This window comes from Rana temporaria, chromosome 6 (assembly GCF_905171775.1).
Source record: "Rana temporaria chromosome 6, aRanTem1.1, whole genome shotgun sequence".
Lineage (NCBI taxonomy): Eukaryota > Metazoa > Chordata > Amphibia > Anura > Ranidae > Rana > Rana temporaria.
The window spans coordinates 47970684-47991731 of NC_053494.1; positions in this window are offsets into that span (position 1 = coordinate 47970684).

Sequence of the window (21048 nt, forward strand, 5' to 3'; positions counted from 1 at the left end):
CTCCGGCAGACCCGGATTGATCCTTTTCGGATCAACTTGGGGATGTCTGGTAAGGTAAAAGTTCCGTTTGCCTGGACAGTCCGTCTGCCTTCCCATTGACTTACCAGGTCGGTAGCTGATGGTGAAGGTGAATAATAGAATTCAGTTCTGGAACAGTCACTTGCTTTGCTCTCTCAATGGCTCCCAAAACCTGTTGCTGATGCTCTTGAGACAGATACGGCACCACCTGGATGCAAATCCCATTTAATCTTTTGACAATTTCCGCCTGTTTGTGCATTTCAATGTTCAAGCCACGGGACATCTCATAATACATGACATAGTGTCGTTGCATCTCTGATTTCTCACTGGCCAACTTGTCACATTCCCATTTTAGACTGTGATATTGTGCCGGATCTACAGTACATGTCGGGGAAGGTAGTCTTACCCGGTTCTCAGCAGCAAGCGGGTTGATTCCAGCAACGCTGGTGGTCACGGGACAAGCAGCAGCAGTTGTAGGTAAATAAGCTGAAGTCAGAGGGCCAATGTCGTTGCCCAGCACCACCTCGGCAGGTAGGTTGTCCATGATACCAACTGTGGTCTTTCCTGACCCGGCTCCCCAGTCTAAGTGCACCCGGGCGGTGGGTACGCGAAATACAGCACCCCCTGCGACCCGGACGGCAACTGTGCGAGTGGACACGTTCTCTGGCTTTACCAGATGTTTTTGAATCAGAGTGATAGTAGTCCCGGAATCTCTTAGGCCTTGTGCTACTTGTCCATTCACTCGTACCTCCTGACGGTGATGCTGACGGTTATCCGGAGAGGCAGCTTGTATTGGGTCTGCCTCATACCAAATTCCCAGACATTCCTCAGGGCCCCCCTCGGTCTCCAGGCAGTGGGCCGCAGAGGGACGTGATGGAATGACCTCTGTGTTGGGTGTTGTGCGTCTCCAATTGTTATTTGTAGCTCTCAAAGGGCAATAACGAGCAATATGTCCCGTGTCGCTGCAGTGATGGCACGTCACCCTAGGCGAATCCCGGGGGTAGTTGCTAGGCCCCTGAGGACGTGGTGGGATTGGAGCCCGAAACTCTGGGCGTGGGGTGACGGTTGGAGTACGCGGTTCTACCTTCTGAGCCAGCCGCATAGTACCCTGGCTTACTTTCCTTGTCTCCGCGTACTCATCTGCTAGCCAAGCCGCCTCGTTTAAGTTAGCGGGGCGGCGATCTCGTACCCAGTCTTGTATGTCTGCGGCCAGGTCTTGGAAGAAATGTTCCATTAGGAACAGCTGCAATACTTCCTCCCCGGTGTTGGCCTTGCACCCTTGGACCCAAAGGGATGCCACCCTTTGTAACTGGTTGGCCCATTCCATGTGGGAGTCCACAGCCATCTTCTTGGACTCCCGGAAGCGCCGGCGGTAGGCTTCTGGCGTTACGGCATATCGGGTTAGCAGCGCCTTTTTAACTTGCTGATATTGTAAAATATCCTCTGGAGCGAGAGCCCGAAAGGCTTCATTGGCTTTGCCCGACAATTTCCCCGACAAAATAGTGACCCATTGGTCTGGTGGTACCTGGTGTAGTGAGCACTGCCTCTCAAAATCTGCCAAATATCCATCGATTTCCACCTCACTTTCTACAAAAGCTTTAAATGCAGTGAACGGTATTTTCTTTCCTGTAGCCGCGGGTGGGGGAGTAGGAACTGCATGTGTAATGGGCTGTCTCGCTCTTACCAGTTCCAGTTCTTGTCCCCTCTTCGTTTGTATCTCCTCCCTTGCTTCCCGGAACAGCTGGTTGATTAGTTCCACGGACGTTTCTGGATACAAGGATAATCTCCGCTGTACAATCCCAGTAATTACATCTTCTTCGCTGACCGGTGCAAGGGGCTCAGTTCCTTCCATGGATCCATCCATTTCGTCCAGCTCCAGCAGGTCAGCTATCAGCTTCCTCCGTGGTCTGTTGCTGGCGCTCCTACCACGACTCTCTAATAAATCTTTTAGGGTGGATCTTTTCAGTCTGGCGTACTGCGACTCCATTCAGCACTTGCTCTTTGGATAAAAGGACCATCCCGCTGCTGCCAACCAATGTAACGGCTACCCATGTAGTGAGAGGGTCTCAGCCGTTGGAGAAGTCCTTTTCCCTAGCAAGCTGCGATATGCAGGTACCGCCGGTATATCCCATCGAACGCCCTTTCAAGAAACGAGACGGGCTACGTTTGCAGAGTCAAGCAGGACTGACTTTTAATGCCACATTTTACCTCCTTATATCTGGTTACAAACTGTACAGAAACAAATGACACTCCCCCCCACCCAGGGGGGGCTTCAATACACATACTTTGAAATAATGACATTCCCTTGAGCCAATCAGTCGCTAGACGTTTTGGCTCCTAAACTTAGCTTGATCAGACAATAGAATTCAATTAACCTTTAAAACAATTATCACTCACACATAATCCCCATCAGCATACACCTCACAGGAGGCTGTTACCTACACAAAAGAGAGTTCATTAGCTATGCAAAGGGAACATTAGCATTCAGCAGTGAAAGAGACCCTTGTCCAATTAACCCTTTGAGCTCAGAATACAATGTGGTACATCCAATTGTGACAAGCCATGCAGTTCCTTGTAGTCCTCCCTGCATGAAGATTATAGATGTCCAGGCAGAATAATTCATAGGTCCGTTACAGTCCCAAAATAGTGTCAAAAGTGTCTGATGTGTCCGCCATAATATCGCAGTCACGATAAAAATCGCTGATCACTGCCATTACTAGAAAAATAAATATTAATAAAAATGCAATAAAACTATCCCCTATTTGGTAGACACTATAAATTTCGCGCAAACCAATCAATAAACACTTATTGCGATTTTTTTTACCAAAAATATGTAGAAAAATACGTATCAGCCTAAACTGAGGAAAAAAATACTTTTTTTTATAGATTTTTGGGGGATATTTATTATAGCAAAAAGTAAATAATATTGCATTTTTTTCAAAATCTATTTTGTTTATAGCGCAAAAAAGTAAAACCGCAGAGGTCATCAAATACCACCAAAAGAAAGCTCTATTTGTAGGGAAAAAAGGACGCCAATTTTGTTTGGGAGCCACGTCGCACGACCGCGCAATTGTCAGTTACAGTGACGCAGTGCCGAATCGCAAAAAGTGGCCTGTTCTTTAAGCTGCATAATGGTCCGGGGCTTAAGTGGTTAAAGTATATGCAAATCCATTCACTTAAAGTAATTGTAAAGTGTATTTTTTTTCCCCCTTAAAAATAACAAACATGTAATACTTACCTGCCCTGTGCAGTTGGTTATTGCATAGAGCAGCCCAGATCCTCCTCTTCTCAGTTTTTTTTGTTGGCTCTCTTAGCCCCTCCCTCCTGACGAGTGCCCCCACAGCAAGTAGCTTGCTATGGGGCACCGAGCCCAGTGTGCATTCAGACACGGAGCCCCGGCTAGGCCCCGTCCTATCTCTCTCACCATTGGCTTACTGATGTTGCTTGACAGCAGCGGTAGCAAATGGCGCTGCTGTCTCAGCCAATGAGGAGGAGAGACCTAGGCAGCCGAGTATCTCCTACAACATCGCTCAGGTAAGTATTAGGGGGGCTGAGGGGGGCTGCTGCACACAGAAGGGTTTTTATCTTAATGCATAGAATGCATTAGGATAAAAATAAAATTCTGCCTTTACAACCACTTTAAACCTCATAGAAGCTAAAGCATATTAACTGCTGCCTATTGTAAAATGAAGGCCAGGCAGGAGCCCTACTATCCTGAGCAGACATATGACGTCCTCCTTGGATGGCACCTCATGCGCACCACATGGCCCATGCACGATCTGTCACTCGCTGTGTCCACCGGATGCCCACTGTCGGGACAATGTGATCACTGTGACCAATACCAGCAGATCACACTGCAATTGTACACAATGAATGGCTTTGATTTATGCCATTCATTGTGTACTATTGTGTTGATCTCTGTGATTGGTGACAGTGATCACATTGTACAGACAGGGCCAATCACAGCCCATCTGTACTATGTGATCAGCTGTGACCAATCACAGCTAATTAAAATAGTAAGCACTGAATGAATAGTTTTCATTAACCTCCCTGGCGGTATGATTCTGTCAGAAAAAACATGCTAAAAGCGGTACCATTATTTGCAAGGAAATTTGGCGTTTTATATTGTAGGTCTGTAATTTTTAGAAATAACTCACTTAAATCTGACCAAACAAGCTTCTAATAGGCATCCCGGGTATGACATTTTTTTAAAAACAAAATTATAAATTATAATATAATAAATAATTATAAATAATTATAACAAATAATAATATAATTATAATAAAAATTATTCAATAATGTAATCAAATCAAAATCACTGAAATTTGCTCAGTTGCAGAATTGTTGCTGTCATTTTTTTTTTTTTTTTATGACGAATTTCCCCACAAATCGCTATCGCACAATTCTGCAAGTGATTATAATTTATTATCGCTGTTTTTTAGCTGATCTAAAACTATTTTTGACATAAAGGGACACTTTTGGTTGCTATGGACAATCTACAGTTTGCAGGGAGAAAGAAACGTTTTTATTATATAAAATGACATGCATGACACAGGACAGACCACTAGGGACAGGGGGGGTGTGTTTTTTTTACATACAGTACTGTAATCTATAAGATTACAGTATACTGTATGTAAGGTGTTTGTTTACTTTTTTGAATTTGGCGCCGTTCTCCGTCCCCGTGCGTCGTAACGTCGCAGGGAACGGAGATCGGCGTCACACGGAGGCACTGTGTGAATCGAGCGAGGACCCACTCGCTCACACAGCGCGGTGGCATCGCTGGATCCAGGGACAAGGTAAGTAACTTGTGCCTGTGGATCTAGCGAGGCAAGCCCGAGTCTGACACGGGGTTTCCGCTCGCAGCAGGAAAATCTAACCCCGTGTCAGACTCGGGAAGACCGCCAGGCAGGTTAAGAAAAAATGGTTGCTTATAACAGTGAAATTATTATAAGCAATTAGAAAGAAAAATAAGCAAACCTAGTATGTATTAAAAAAAATCCTGACCACCTCCCTAGACTACTACAGCCCTACTATGGTAATGATGTATTGCTCCAGTCAGTGTCCCTGATGACCGCTACATCAGTTATGTGATAACACCGTACTGCACTGGTGACAGTATGTAAAATTAAGATTTTACATATGAAGATATTTCATACAAGGCTTTATTTCCTTACTTTATCAATTAATTTATATCCAGGTCACAGTCCATTTTTATATTTCTTCTGGCACCTCTGATATACACTTTGTGTGCCGTCCATTTGGTGACTCACTACACCCACAGCTCCCAGGCAAGACTGCTCTAGTGGTGCCTATCCATTAGACCTGTTTTTATGTGAGAGATGATTTAAATTCCCTCTCCTATTTTTGTGATTGATGTGTAAGTATAATAATTTTTAGATCGTATCTTTTATTGAAAAGAGAGCTCTGTACATCGGAGCCGAATACAGCTGGTGTGTTCAGGCCCGGATTTCCCACAAGGCCACCGAGGCCAGGCCTCGGGGCGGCAGGGTGCCAAGGGGCGGCAGCGGCATTGAGTCCCCCGACGCCCGGAACATACAGTTAATGGCGGTAAGTTGCTTTCTAGCAGGACTAAATGTAGTGTGGGGTAATCCGCTCGCTCGTTAACAAGTGATTGCGGCGAGGTCGCCGAAATCACTTGTAAAATGTGTGCTGCCGTCCGTCCTCCCCTCTCCCCCCACCCCACACATACCTCTCTCTGCTGGCTCTGTCTTCGGGACTCCGTCCTCCCCCCAGCCGCCGAGTCTGTCTCCTTTCCCCGCCGCCGCCGATGTACACAGTGAGCTGTGCTCCTCCCATCTCAGCTGTGACAGGAGTTTTAGCACAGTGCCAGGACTCCTGTTTTGGAGGTGACATGGTCAATAAAGAGAACCTGTCACCTCCAATTACTATCACACAGGGAAGTGTTTTCTCCTGTGTGATAGAAATAAAGTTAAGTGGAAAAAATTGATTAAAAAAAATGTAAATAAAAAAATACTAAGAAATAATAATTAAATTAATAAAATAAAAAAGTAATTAAAAAGTAAAGAATAAGAAAAATAATATTAAAAATAATAAGAAAATTAAACAATAATAAGAGAGTAAATGACAAATAAAAAATAAAAAAAAGTGATTAAAAAGTAAAGAAAAAAGAAACAAAAAAGATTTGAACTAACCATGCCGCCACTGCCATCCGGTTGCCATTCTCTGTTGATTTGGGGGGGTAGTTTATTTGGCGGGGAGGGGGTGCATTGCGGAACCTGGCCTTGGGGCGGCAGGGAGAGCAAATCCGGCCCTGGGTGTGTTCCTTCATTGGGACACAGATGTCTTAATGTTGTATGCTTTAATGACATGGTCTTATTTTCCATCCAGCACCTTCAACAAAAGTTGGCTGAAAAATGGCTGTTCAACTGGGTGTTTCGGCAGCGCCATTCATGTTTAGGAATTTTGATTGATTCAACAGGATTTGTCTGAAATTCGTGCTATCTATTCCATCTTTAAATAACCTAAAATATATCTAAAAGCAACATTTCAAACCTACAGGCCAATACTATAGGCTTGAGAAAGAATCAGTTGCAGGTCCAATTTGGGATTTATATAATAAAGGGATTGTCATGGACCTTGGAATGCAGAAGTGTTCCTCCTTAAAATCTGTTACACAGTGGGGGGTCTTCTGCCCTGTCTTAAGGCTCCAGACGGCTCCATTGTTCTGTGTCTGGCTATTGTGTACATTGATTGCCCCCTGGGGCTTCTGTCTCATTACACATAACAGTCCTTCCAATCAAGCTATCGAACCAATCCCTGCTGACTCATTTTCAAGTCCGCATTTGCATGGCTAAGGAGGACCTGAAGGAGGACTACATGTACTTTACAATTGACCAATAGGAAAGCGGTTGTTGGGGGCGGGATGTTCCAAATTCTGTTTAAAAGTGTGTTGTGTATTTCCAATAAAGGTCTTCCTGTTTGAACTTACATACAGCCTGCCTGGTGTTTGTTCTAATGGATTACGAACTGGACATATATGTAGTTCGGATCTCGGAGCCTTGAATGACCAAACCATCAGACGTTGCGATCTGCAAGCTGACTCACTAGTAGCAGAGGAGTGTCGGGAGAGTGGAAGCGAGCGAGCAAGGGTCTCGTTACAGGGATCTATAACGGAAGGTTTACTTGTAAAAGTACACTGGTGCATGTTACCTGGAAGAGTGCGTGATGCACTCTTTCAGGTAATGGAATCTGCAATTTTTGGAATCCTCCCCCCTCCGGTGTCACATTTGGCACCCCCTTCCGTGGGAGGAGGGAGCAGATACCTGTGTAATACAGGTATTTGCTCCCACTTCCTGGCATAGATCACTGCAGTGATCGAGGTGACGTACGCCACTTCCGGCACCTACTCTGCCCCCCCCGCTGTCTTCTGGGAGACACACATGTCCCAGAAGACAGCAGGGACCAGTGAGGACACGCAGCGCGACGCACGCATGCGCAGTAAGGAACCAGGAAGTGAAGCCTCAAGGCTTCACTTCCTGATTCCCTTACTGAAGATGGAGACGGCAGCACCCGAAAACCGACGGACAGATTGGCTTCGGCTGCTGACATAGCAGGCGCCCTGGACAGGTAAGTGTCCATATTTTAAAAGTCAGCAGCTGTAGCAGTATTTGTAGCTGCTGACTTAAAAAAAAAATTGTCGGAACACCGATTTAACTTTTAACCAAATTACTGTTGGTCAGATACAGCAGGGTGTAGGACAACCTTGTAGGAAAATATGCTTAATCTAGTGCCTAGTTACCCTCATTCACACCCTCATTCCCATGAGCATCAGACTCTTGCCTCTTTTTCAACACCTTTTAAGCATCTCCAAGTGACCGCGTTGAAAGGATGCATGGAGCTAAACAACTTGCACGCAATGTTTGGGCTGCATTTAGTCACTCAATGGCTTCTCCTGTAGGGCCCCCTGTGAGAGTGATTAAAGCATATCCTGACAGAGGCTGAGACAACACAGGTGCTGGGTGCTCTCTTGCTATGGCCGCAGCTAAAGGCTTTGAATTTCCCTGTTAACATTTCTGCTTTTGCCTCTCTAATCTTCACCCACCCATTTCTTCTGAAATCTGAACAAATATTATGGCATTTTAGGAGATTTTACATTTCTTTCCATAATAAACAGTAAGGCGGTTATCACGTTACTTAGTTTTCTAATACAGCTTTATACATTTACAGAAATGAGACAGACGTCTTATCTATTTCAGGGATTTAAACCTGTTATTCACCGCCACTGTCCATATACTGTGTCTCCAGTGGATAATTAGCCTTTTCATAGCTTACTTGACTTCAGTATCCACAGTTTAAACACATGACTCAAGATAAATATTTGATGTACAGAAAAAGCACAAGTGTTTCTAGGATCTGGAGTCTTTAAAGGCAATGTCTACCAGCAATCATAAGACAAAGACTGGCATTTTACTCTCTATGGATTTCTACATCTAGTGCATAGACATTGTTCTAATAGCACCTGCGCTATCTTTCCAAAATAGTGCACCACAATACACATAACATTTGCATCTTTATGGTGTGGTACGCTATAATGCAAGTGTGCTTTGTTGTTACTCCATATTAGGGATGAGCTTTATGTTCGAGTCGAACATGAGTCCCCAGGGGACATGTATCAAGGCTAGGAGAAGTGATTTTAATAATGCTTAAAGTGAAACAATAAAAGTGAAATATTCCTTAAAATTTCGTACATGGGGTATGTCTATGCCTATATGCCTGTAACACAGATTCCCATAAGCTCCTCGCCCACAACCATCGGGCAAGGGTTGTGGGGATGAGGTCCTTGTCCCTATCAACATGGGGACATCCTCCTCATGTTGAGGGCGTGTGGCCTGGTACGGTTCAGGAGGGGGGCACTCTCTCGTCCCTCCTCTTTTCCTGTGGCCTGCCAGGTTGCGTGCTTGGATAAGGGTCTGGTATAGATTTTCAGGGGGAACCCCACACCATTTATTTTGGCGCAGGGGTTTCCCTTAAAGGAGTTGTAAAGAATTTTTTTTCTCACCTTAATGCAATCTATGCATTAAGGTGAAAAAACATTGGATGCTGCCGCCCCCCCCCCCCAAAACCCTGTTATACTTACCTGACCCCTCGAAAGTCCCGCGCGGTCCCGAGATCCTCTTCGCCGCTCTGCCTGGCCGCTGATTGGCTAGAGCGGATGGATTGAGAGCAGCGCAGCCATTGGCTGGCGCTGCTGTCAATCACATCCAATGACGCGGTGCGCCAAGGGGCGGGGCCGAGTGATACAGTGAGCGGCTATGGCCGCTCGCTGTATCACAGGAGCGCGCCCACAATTACTGACCACCATGCGAGTTCTCGCATTACTGTGGTGAGTAATTGCAGGGAGGACCAGAGACAGCTGCCGAGGGACCCCAGAAGACGTGGATCGGGGCCACTCTGTGCAAAACGAACTGCACAGTGGAGGTAAGTATAACATGTTTGTTATTTTAAATGATTTTTTTTTTCTTTACTAACGCTTTAAAGCGGGGGTTCACCCTAAAAACTATTTTCGAACATTACATCCAGGATACTAACAACATTTACAGTATGCAGGTCTTTTTTTTTTATTGCCGTACATACCGTTATATTGAGATTTTCTCCCCGGCTTCCGGGTTCTGATTCCCGCGGGACTGGGCGTTCCTATTCCCTGGGTTAGATGATTGACGTCTGGTGAAACAGTTCCCATGTCGCACAAGGCGCGGCACCAGATTTCCGTAAACAGCCGAGCTGCGAGTCGACGCTATACGGCGCCTGCGCCCGCCGTGTAGAGCTGACCGCGCAGGCGCCGTATAGCGCCGACTCGCAGCTCGGCTATTTACGGAAATTTTGTGACGTGCCTTGTGCGACATGAGAACTGTTTCACCAGACGTCAATCATCTAACCCAGGGATAAGAACGCCCAGTCCCGCAGCAATCAGAACCCGGAAGCCGGGGAGAAAATCACAATATAACGGTATGTACGGCGATAAAAAAAAAAGACCTGCATACTGTAAATGTTAGAATTTTTTTTAGGGTGAATCCCCGCTTTAAGGAGCCTGAAGGGCCTTATATGGAATTTGGGGGGACCCCCATGCATTTTTTTATCATTTTGTTTCGGGGTTCCCCTTAATATTCATACCAGACCCAAAGGGCTTAGTAATGAACTAAGGGGGAAACCATGCCATTTTTTTTCAATTACTTTTATCTGTATTGCCGGGACCCAACAATTCATTATAGCCGCGACATTTCCTTTAGAAATGTCATTTTGTACAGAGACTGTTATAAACACGGGAAACATGTGATACTTTACATGCATATTATAGACACCCCCCCAGGTACGAAATTTAAAGGAAATTTTCAATTTTTTTGGTTCACTTTAAGCATTATTAAAATCACTGCTCCCGAAAAAAAAGTTTTTTAAAACTTTATTTTTCATTGATACATGTCCCTGGGGCAGGACCCAGGTCCTTAAACACTTTTTATGACAATAACTTGCATATTAACCTTTAAAATTAGCACTTTTGATTTTTCATGTTCGTGTCCCATAAACTTTAACTGTGTTCGAACAAATTTTTTGCCTGTTCGCATGTTCTGCTGTGAACCAAACCGGGTGGTGTTCAGATCATCCCTACTCCATGTATGCATTGGGGTGAAATCAAGAATGTGTGACTGTTGCTGCATGCAATATGGTGTAAACGAACCCCTAAATCATCAGCCCAGTTCTCATCAATTCTTTTTAATCCTTCTCCATACAAAAATGGGGGAGGGGACCTAATACGCCTTAGGGCCCCATAGACATTATCCCTGCCCTGTGTGATACATGTTCCTGAGGAGCATATTTAAAGACTTTCTTTTTGGGACCTTTTTTAAATTTGTATGAACAGTCAGGTGAAGTAAAACTTCATACAAGCTCTGGCGAGGCAGCTCTCACAAACCATGGCTTCCTTCAATGGATACCCATCATTAGTGTCTAATATTACAGTGTCAGTCCACAAGTAGAATCTCATTCTGGTCCTACTATAAATCTGTTTGCTCACTGTTTCCTCTGAGTAGATTCAAGTTTTATCAGATGTTGATTTTTTATTTTTTAATAAAGTACTTGTCCCAAGCTGTGTGTGTGTTTTTTCCCCCTTTTTTCTCACTTTTATTGTGAAATGGTATGGGTACAATGTACCCCTTACCAATTCACATAGGTGGGCTGGGATCTGGATGACCCCTTTGTTAAAGGGGGCTTCCAGATTCCGATAAGCCCCCCGCCCGCAGACCCCCACAACCACCAGGCAAGGGTTGTGGGGATGAGGCCCTTGTCCCCATCAACATGGGGACATCCTCCCCATGTTGAGGGCATGTAGCCTGGTACGGTTCAGGAGGGGGGGGCGCTCTCTCATCCCCGCTCTTTTCCTGCAGTCTGCCAGGTTGCGTGCTCGGATAAGGGTCTGGCATGGATTTCTGGGTGCGGGGTTCCCCTTAAAATCCATACCAGACCTGAAGGGTCTGGTATGGATTTTTGGGGGCGACCCCCTACGCCATTTAAAAAAAAAATTGGCGCAGGGTTCCCCTTAATATCCATACCAGACCTGAAGGGCCTGATATGGAATTTAGGAGAGACCCCCGCGCATAATATTGCGTTGGGGTCCCCTTAGAAAGGAAAAAAATATGTTGACTGTTTTTCACATGACCTATTTACCAACAATTAAAATGTATTTGGGCTTTTTCATCCATGTTTCAGTCTGGGCTCCTTTCTGTATTCCTATGAGTCCATTGAAGTTTTATTAGATGTTGAGCCCTGAGAAATGTCAAATGGTTTGGCCCCCAAAATACATTGGCTGTTTTTATATGACCTACTTACTAATGACTAAAATGTATTTGGACTTCTATCCATCTTTTGGTCTGGCGCTCCATTCTGTATTCCTATGGTTTGTGATACATGTTCCTTCAGTAACAAATAGCCTGTGTCTTTCTGGAAAGAAGCTATCCAATTATCTAGCTATACAATTTGAGAATTAGTATGTGTAAAAAAAACAATATAATGAAGCAATAGCTACAGTTAAAACTGCAATTCGAGCTTTTCATCATCCTGCACTTGAGACTGTAAAGCACCTTGATTATGGCTGCCACCACATATTGGTTTTTGTCCACCCTGAAGATTTAATATTTCCATAGAATTAAACAATATTCCATATGTTGCTAGAAAGAGCTTATGTTCTTTAAGTATGTATTTGTCTTCATCTATGATTTTAGGTGTTAGCTTTCCTTTACATAAACAATAAAGTCTTCCATGTTTTGATTAAGGAAATCCCTATTTTATAGAAGTAAATGATTAAGTCAACTCTGCATTCCGCACGCACAAAACACTCAGGGCGTTCGTTCGTTTTCCTTTGATGTTATTATTTCAACGTTTCCTTCCTATATTAATCTACAATGATTTTCTCTTGTCATATTTTCTGAAGAGACTGAAACCTTCCTTTTCTGTTTGAGGACATTCAATATAATTATATACACAGAGCCTTTCATTCTGTCATTATGTGCGTTGTTTGCAGAAACGCAGAACTGAGCGCTGCATTGATTGATTGGTGTCAAACAGCAGCATCATCATTATCTGTCGGTGTTCAGGCTGGAGAAAGTCCCGTTCTGTAGTTTTCCTCTTGCTGTTTTGTCATGTTTCTCTACCTGTTTCTCTGGAGATGTATATTATTTTTACACTAATCTGAGGGATCTTCACGTCTGATAACTTGCCTGTGGCACTTCCCAGCATTTTTTACAAAAAGATAAGAGGAGGAAAAACAAGTAATGTTCCAACTGTAACATCTAAAGGTAGTAGATGTTTAACCAAAGGTAGGCAAAACAGTAAAAAAAAAAAAAAAACAGGTACTTTTTCAAATGAGAGGGTGATAAAAATGGTGATTATATCCAATCATAGCCTAACTCCAGCAAAAATGTTATAGCTTTGTATAAGTACATTTTATTTAAGTTTTTATTATGTATTCCCTTTGGGTTTTTTTTTTTCATGTTCCTTCTCTTGTCACAGGTACATGACAATAAGACAAACCTCTGCAAGACACACAAGTAGTAATAAAAAAGACGTAGGGCCGGATTCAGAAAGGACTTACGACGGCGTATCTCCAGATACGCCGTCGTAAGTCCAAATGTGCGCCGTTGTATCTTTACGCGTATTCTGGAAACCAGATACGCCAGAATTTTGCCAAGATACGACCGACGTAAGTCTCCTATGCCGTCGTATCTTGGGTGCATATTTACGCTGGCCGCAAGGGGCGCTTCTGTCGATTTACACGTCTAATATGCAACTAGACCTAGATACGCCGATTCAGGAACGTACTTGCTCCCGTCGGATTTAGCTCCGCCGTTTACGTAAGGCTTACGTTCGGCGTAAGTTTTCCCCTCATAAAGCAGGGGTAAGTCATGTTAAGGTATGGACGTCGGAAACGTCGGAACAGCGTTGTATTTTATGTTGTTTGCGTAAGTCGTACGTGAATGGGGCTGGGCGTAAGTTAGGTTCACGTCATACGCATAGCCGTCGTATCTTAGGGAGTAATTGCGATGTGATTCTGAGCATGCGCGCACATGCGCCGTTCGTTCGGCCATGCATTCACATGGGGTCACGCTTCATTAGAATACTACACGCCCACTGCCTTGCTACTTTGAATTACGCGGGCTTACGCCAGCCCATTTACTTTACGCCGGTGTACATATGGGAGCAAGTGCTTTGTGAATACTGTACTTGCCTCTCAATGTTACAACGGCGTAGCGCATATGCGATGCGCTACGCCTATCAAAAGATGCGCCGATCTCTCTTTATTTTTTAGCAGAGTGGCAAAGGGTTAAAACTTCCCCTTTTCGCTGTTTGCGTTCTCATTGGCGAGGTTCCCCTGACTCCCTGTCCCAGTAACACCCAGTGTTTGAGGGTGTGACTAGGTGTCACCAAGAAGAGAAGTGAGGAGAAACCTCAGACAGCAATGAAAACTGGAATGAGCTTTAAAGTGTGGGATTTGTGAAAATAACTAAATTATACTCACCTAGGTAGATGCAGCATTGGCCCATTGCTGCATCTGCCCCGTGCTGGCTTAAGAACGAGAACTGAGCGATCAAACACCGCTGATGGCTCAGCTTCAGTCATCAGGCTGCAGAGCAGATGTCTGTCAGTCCAGCTCTTTGCTCTGCTCCTCCAGGGCTCACTGGAGTGCTGGGCTGTTTAGGGGACGGGAGCAGCTGGCTAAGGCTCTCAGCAGATCGCTGAGGGGCTGAGTCAGCTGCTGGTCCAGGCATCTAGGTAGGTCCTGACTGTAAAGTCAGGTTCTTTGTCAAGCGTGGACTGGCTCTGTGACCACTGAAGCCCACTGTTGGCTGAAATCGGATCACAGGAGTGCAAAATTAACTGCGCTCCTGTGATTCATAGGAGAAGGACAGCAGAAAAAGTTTTGGCTATACTTCTCCTTTAAAGCGGAACTAAAGTCCCACTTTAAAATATTGTTTGAAATTAGAGTTTTTGGTAAATAAAGATATGCTAAGCCTCTTTTGGTAAAAAAAAAACATTCCCCTACGCTCCTAGCAATTATACTCCCATGATACATATTGCACAACACATGCCAAGATTGGAGCCAGTGCAAGTGATGTTGTTACATCATAAATGGCAAGCCAATGGCCAAAGAGAAGCATTGCATGACCCTGAAGAAGCAGCATAGGAAATGGACTGAGCAGCAACTTGAAGCTGGACATGTCACCATTAGAAGGGGGTGCTCTGAGAGGTAAGTGTGTCAAATTGTGAAAGTATGCCATATAAACCTAAAACCATCAAAAACGCACTAACCTACTGCAGTAATAAAACACACTTGCAATGAACAAATAGTGCTCATCTGTAGCCCAAACACAGCATCATAATCGGGCCAAATGTTCACTCTTCTAATCCGCATATCTCCCAACTTTCTGAGACGGGCATGAGGACCAACTATTTGCAAAAGTATGTAGGCATAGGACACCCCCTTAAAGGAGAATTATGCAAAAAAAATATAATTTAATTATAATTAGTTAAAGCGGGGGTTCACCCTGTTAAAAAAAAAAAAAAAGTTTTTTTTTATTAGACCATTACTTTCGGCATCGTAGCGCGAGCTACGGTATGCCGGTCCTAAATTTTTAATCCCCGTACTCACTGTGCTATCGTTGATTGAAGAATCCGGGGAATGGGCGTTCCTATGGTGAGAGAAGGTGATTGACGGCCGGCCCTGGCACGTCACGCTTCTCCGGAAATAGCCGAAATAGGCTTGGCTATTCACGGCGCCTGCGCATAGCCTGTGCGCAGGCGCTGTGAATAGCCGAGACCTACTCCGGCTGTCTTCGGGGAGCGTGACGTGCCAGAGCCGGCCGTCAATCATCCTCCCTCTCCATAGGCACGCCCATTCCCCGCGGGAGTCGGATTCTTCAATCAACAATAGCACAGTGAGTACGGAGATTAAAAATTTAAGACCGGCATACCGTAGCTCGCGCTACGATGCCGAAAGTAATGGAATAATGAGGTGAAGGAGGGTGAACTACCGCTTTAAGTGTTTTGTTTCCCACTAATATTCCTTTATATTGGCTTTTAAAAAAAATTGAAAGAAAGAAAGAAAGTACATTTTATATACAACTATATAGAACAGTATATAGAACAGACCAAAATGACAAATCAGGAGCAATGAGGGACAGAGGGACTTTGTTCCAAATCAGGGACAGTCCCTCGAAAACCAGGGACAGTTGGGAGCTATGTATTTGTTCCTGGTCAGTGACAGTGAGGAAGCTATCATTTTCAAATAGAGGTCATAAATGGAAATCCCTGTATTTCTCTCAATTTTCTTTAAAGTGGATGTAAACCCGAAATGTTATTTTTATTTTTTTGATGTCACAATGTACAGTATAAGATTTCCCATCATCTGTGCCCAGTCTTGCCACACAGAGTTAATCCAGCTCTGAGCAATCCTCTTTTATTGTTCAGTGAAATAAAACAGACTTATAGAGAAAAACCTTAGTCCGTTCCGCCCCCTTGCTGTGAGTGACATTTTATTTACATATATCATGCACTAGCCTGAAGACAGGCATTATTTTTTAATTCCCACCCCCACTCCTTTTCTGAAGTCAGGTGGTTACTTTTCTGGATTTTGACTGGATGTTAGTGATCATACCAAAATTTAGTGTAAGGAATACGCAGGAAAAAATGTATGTTGACGGGGAGTGTAGAGGAGGGTGGGGAGTCTACTGACATCACGACTCCACCCACAGAGCTCCAGACAACAGATCCACCCACAGAATCTGCAGTTTTTCAGTTCTTATAACAGACAGAGGGGAGACATTTGACAGGTAAGGATACATGCAGGAAGCATCAATTAGGTAGATTCAGAAAGAGTTAGGCCGGCTTATCAGTAGATAAGCCGACCTAACTCAGAATCTACGCCGACTTATGTTTAAGTGTATGCTCAAACAGAGATACGCTTAAATATATCTAAGATACGACGGCTTGCGCGGTCCTATCTTAGGTTGCAATATTGAGGCTGGCCGCTAGGTGGCGCTTCCATTGCGGTCGGCGTAGAATATGTAAATTAGTAGATACGCCGATTCACGAACGTACGCCCGGCCGGCGCAGTACATTTACGCCATTTACGTTACAGATAGGCCGCGTAAAGTTAGAGCTGGGCCCTAGGTGGCGTTGCAAATGTTAAGTATGGCCGCCGTTCCCGCGTCGAAATTCGAAATTTTTACGTTGTTTGCGTAAGTCATCCGTGAATAGAGATTTACGTTGTTTACATCCACGGTGAAATCAATAGGCCCATGCGGCGTACTTAGCCGCAATGCACACTGGGAAATGTAGGCGCCCGGCGCATGCGCAGTTGATAAAAAACGTCAAAAACGTAAGGTCAAGCCCCATTAACATAAAACACGCCCCCTTACACACATTTGAATTAGGCGCCCTTACGCCCGCCCGATTTAGGCTACGCCGCCGTAACTTAGTGGGCAAGTACTTCCCTAGCTAACTTACGGCGGCGTAGCCTAAACACGCTAAGCTACGCCGCCGCAAGTTTACACCAACGTCTCTGAATCTACCTTTATATCCTTATAGATCAGCACTATGGCAGTACAGTAGTTTAGAAAGGATGAGAGTGGGTTTACATCCAACTTTAAATAATATGTACACAAGGATTTGACTTGTATTAGTGGAAACTAGAATCTAGATCCATTGAACATTAAAAAATGTTCTTTCCTTTTCTTGCCTCTAAAGCATTTCTTGGTGTGTCGGCTCACAATTCTTACCAGTAGGAATGGTAAAGCCTTGCTTGTACATGCAGCAGCCTAATAGCTCCATCACATCACACACCTTCTGCATCATTAACTTTATACTATTAATGGGAGGTACAATTTTGCAGCCTGTGTGCTTTTTCATTCTTTCTGTTTCTAATTATGTACTATATGTTATTTGCTGTATTAATACCTATCTGTTTACTGCTATAGCATAGTTATTTGCTGTGTTCGATCAAAAAAAAAGGATTTTGAAATGCATCACATTAAAATGCAGTGCAGGAAAGCCACGTTCCTGTGCAGCTTCCTGAACCTCCTTCCAATTGCACTGTGTGGAAGATCTGCTGCGAAGATCAGTGCAAAGTTAACAAAACCCAAAACGCAGGTCACATATTGCCTGTACCTGCACCAGATCTCTTGGTACAAAAGTTCAGTGCGAAGCAGGTTCCGTGTGTTTTAAAAAGTAGGGTTGTGCTCGAAGATGAACCTTCTACTCAGGAGGCAAACAGCTAAATACATATACAGTTGTGCGCATAAGTTTACATACCCTGGCAGAATTTATGATTTTTTGGCCATTTTTCTGAAAATATGAATGATAATACAAAAACTTTTCTTTCACTCATGGTAAGTGTTTGGCTGAAGCCATTTATTATCAATCAACTGTTTACTCTTTTTAAATTATAATGGCAACAGAAACCACCCAAATGACCCAGATCAAAAGTTTACATGCCCTGGTGATTTTGGCCTGATAACATGCACACAAGTTGGCACAAAGGGGTTTGAATGGCTATTAAAGGTAACCATCCTCACCTGTTTGCTTGTAATTAGTATGTGTGTATAAAAGGTCAATGAGTTTCTGGACTCCTGACAGACCATTGCATCTTTCATCCAGTGCTGCAATGACGTTTCTGGATTCTGAGTCATGGGGAAAGCAAAAGAATTGTCAAAGGATCTGCGGGGAAAAGGGTAGTTGAAATGTATAAAACAGGAAAGGGATATAAAAAGATATCCAAGGAAATGAGAATGCCAATCAGCAGTGTTAAAACTCTAATCAAGAAGTGTAAAACGAGGTGTTCTGTTGAAACCAAACCACGTGCAGGTAGACCAACTAAAATTTCAGCCACAACTGCGAGGAAAATTGTTTGGGATGCAAAGAAAAACCCACAAATAACTTCAAGTGAAATACAGGACTCTCTGAAAACATGTGGTGTGGCTGCTTCAAGATGCACAATATGGAGGCACTTGAAGAAAGATGGGCTGCATGGTCGAGTCGCCAGAAGAAAGCCATTACTATGCAAATGCAACAAAGTGTCCTGCTTACAATACGCCAAACAGCACAGAAACAAACCTCAAACCTTCTGGAGTGATGAGACCAAAATTTAGCTTTTTGACCACAACCATAAACGCTTCATTTGGAGAGGAGTCAAAAAGGCCTATGATGAAAGGTACCCCATTCCTACTGTGAATCGCAGAGGTGGGTCGCTGATGTTTTGGGGATGTGAGAGCTACAAAGGCACAGCAAATTTGGTCAAAATTGTTGGCAAGATCAATGCAGTATGTTATCAAAAATACTGGAGGAGGAAAATTTGCATTCATCAGCCAGGAAGCTGCGTATGGGACAGACTTGGACATTCCAACATTACAATGATCCAAAACAAAAAGCCAAGTCGACCTGTCATTGGCTACAACAGAGTAAAGTGAAGGTTCTGGAGTGGCCATCTCAGTCTCCTGACCTCAATATTATTGAGCCACTCTGGGGAGATCTCAAACATGCAGTTCATGCAAGACAGCCCAAGAATTTACAGCAGTGGTTCTCAACCTCCTAGTGCTGTGACCCCTTGATAAAATCTCCCAAGTTGTGGGGACCCCTAACGGTAAAATTATTTTTGTAGCGTGGGTTGTCGGCACCCAAGGCAAGACAAGTTATTTGCGCCCCTAACCCACAGACATTTAGCGCTACCTGAGTCCTATAAATGGCAACTATAATTACAGGTAGTGTTACTTACCGTGTCTCAGGCTTCACTGTGTCTCTGACTTTGTGGTGTCTCGTAGCAGTGACACATATGCCGAAATCAGGAGATAGGGTCTCCTCCAGCCCCTCCCACTTCACATTCCTCATCAGTCAGCTTATCTCTAGTCTTTGCCCCCCCCAACCATGCCGTAAACTGAATGGGTGCCTGCAAAGAGGCTGAGTGGGCCGCTACGAGCTCCAGGAATAGCCCAGCTGGGCGGCCACAGACTCCAGGGATAGCCCTGCTGGGTGGCCGCAAAAGGGCTGGGAGAGTGGTGTGGGCTTCAGGAACAGCCCAGGATTCAGTGACCCCCTGGCATATCATCTTTTGACCCCTGAGGGGGTCCCGACCCCCAGGTTGAGAACCACTGATTTACAGGAACTGGAGGCTTTTTGCCAAGAGGAATGGGCAGCTTTACCATCTGAGAAGATAAAAAGTCTCATCCACAAATACCACAAAAGACTTCAAGCTGTCATTGATGTTAAAGGGGGCAAAACATGGTATTAAGAACTGGGGTATTTAAACTTTTGATCAGGGTCATTTGGGTAGTTGCTGTTGCCATTATGATTTAAAAAGAGTAAACACAGTTGACTGATAATAAATGGCTTCAGGCAAACACTAACCATGAGTGAAAGAAACTTTTTTGTATTATCATTCATATTATCTGAAAAATGGCCAAGAAATCATAAATTCGGCCAGGGTATGTAAACTTATGAGCACAACTGTATATATACTAAAGGGTTGCTATTTCAGTTGCCAAAAGGTTTGTAGTTTTGGCAAGCCATGGTGACACATACATATCTTGGCTAGTCGTAAGATCACTGCTGATTTCTGGTTTACCTTTACTCTATTTTGGGTTATCTCAGTACTTGATGATTAGAGGTGATAATTCACTATCCAATAAGGAGGCTGGAGGTGAAATGGTGAAATGGTGACATGGTAAGCTGCACTAATGTACCAGGAAGATAAATGACTAAATCATTGACTATATGTGGATACACAGAATTACAAATCCTTTAGTAAGGAAAAACAGTAAAAATATAATATATGTATATGAGCTGTATATGTAGTTTCCACTTTGGAATTCAGTATGCAATAAAGAAATCAAGACATCGCCTATCGCAGAGGCTAAATAAAGCAAATCAGAATAGCCAGAAGCAGACAATTTTGAAATTTTTGCAAGTGGGATGGTTGGTATGGTTCCTGCAGGCTGCTCATAGTCATTGCCCTTTGCACTGCCCTATTATATAAACCCAGCAATCTTGATTTAGCTGTGGCTGGATACCTGCGTAGTGTGCTTAGTTAAACTGTGTCCTTAGCATGAGGATCTTGCTCTCTGTAGAGATTATCTGAGGACACAAACCCACACTAGGTGTGTCACGGAAAAAATATAGAGCAAGATAAAACCTGTTAAGTCAAACAAAAAAGTTTAAATCTAAAAATACTTCTACATGTGAATGTGACATTTCAGATTCTACATAACAGACTTATTGGTGATATATGGGGGTATGCTGTGAGGATATACTATTACTATATAATAGTAATAAAACGCACAGAAATGTATGAAAATGTAGGAATATGAATCCTCTTCAGACAAGCTTACAGTCAGACAGCGGGGATAGCTGCAGAAGATAAGGGAGACGTGACAGCAGTATGTGTGCTGAAAATGACTGGTTCTGTAACTTTTTTTTGTTGAGGACCACTTTAAAGTGGAGCTTCACTCTCAT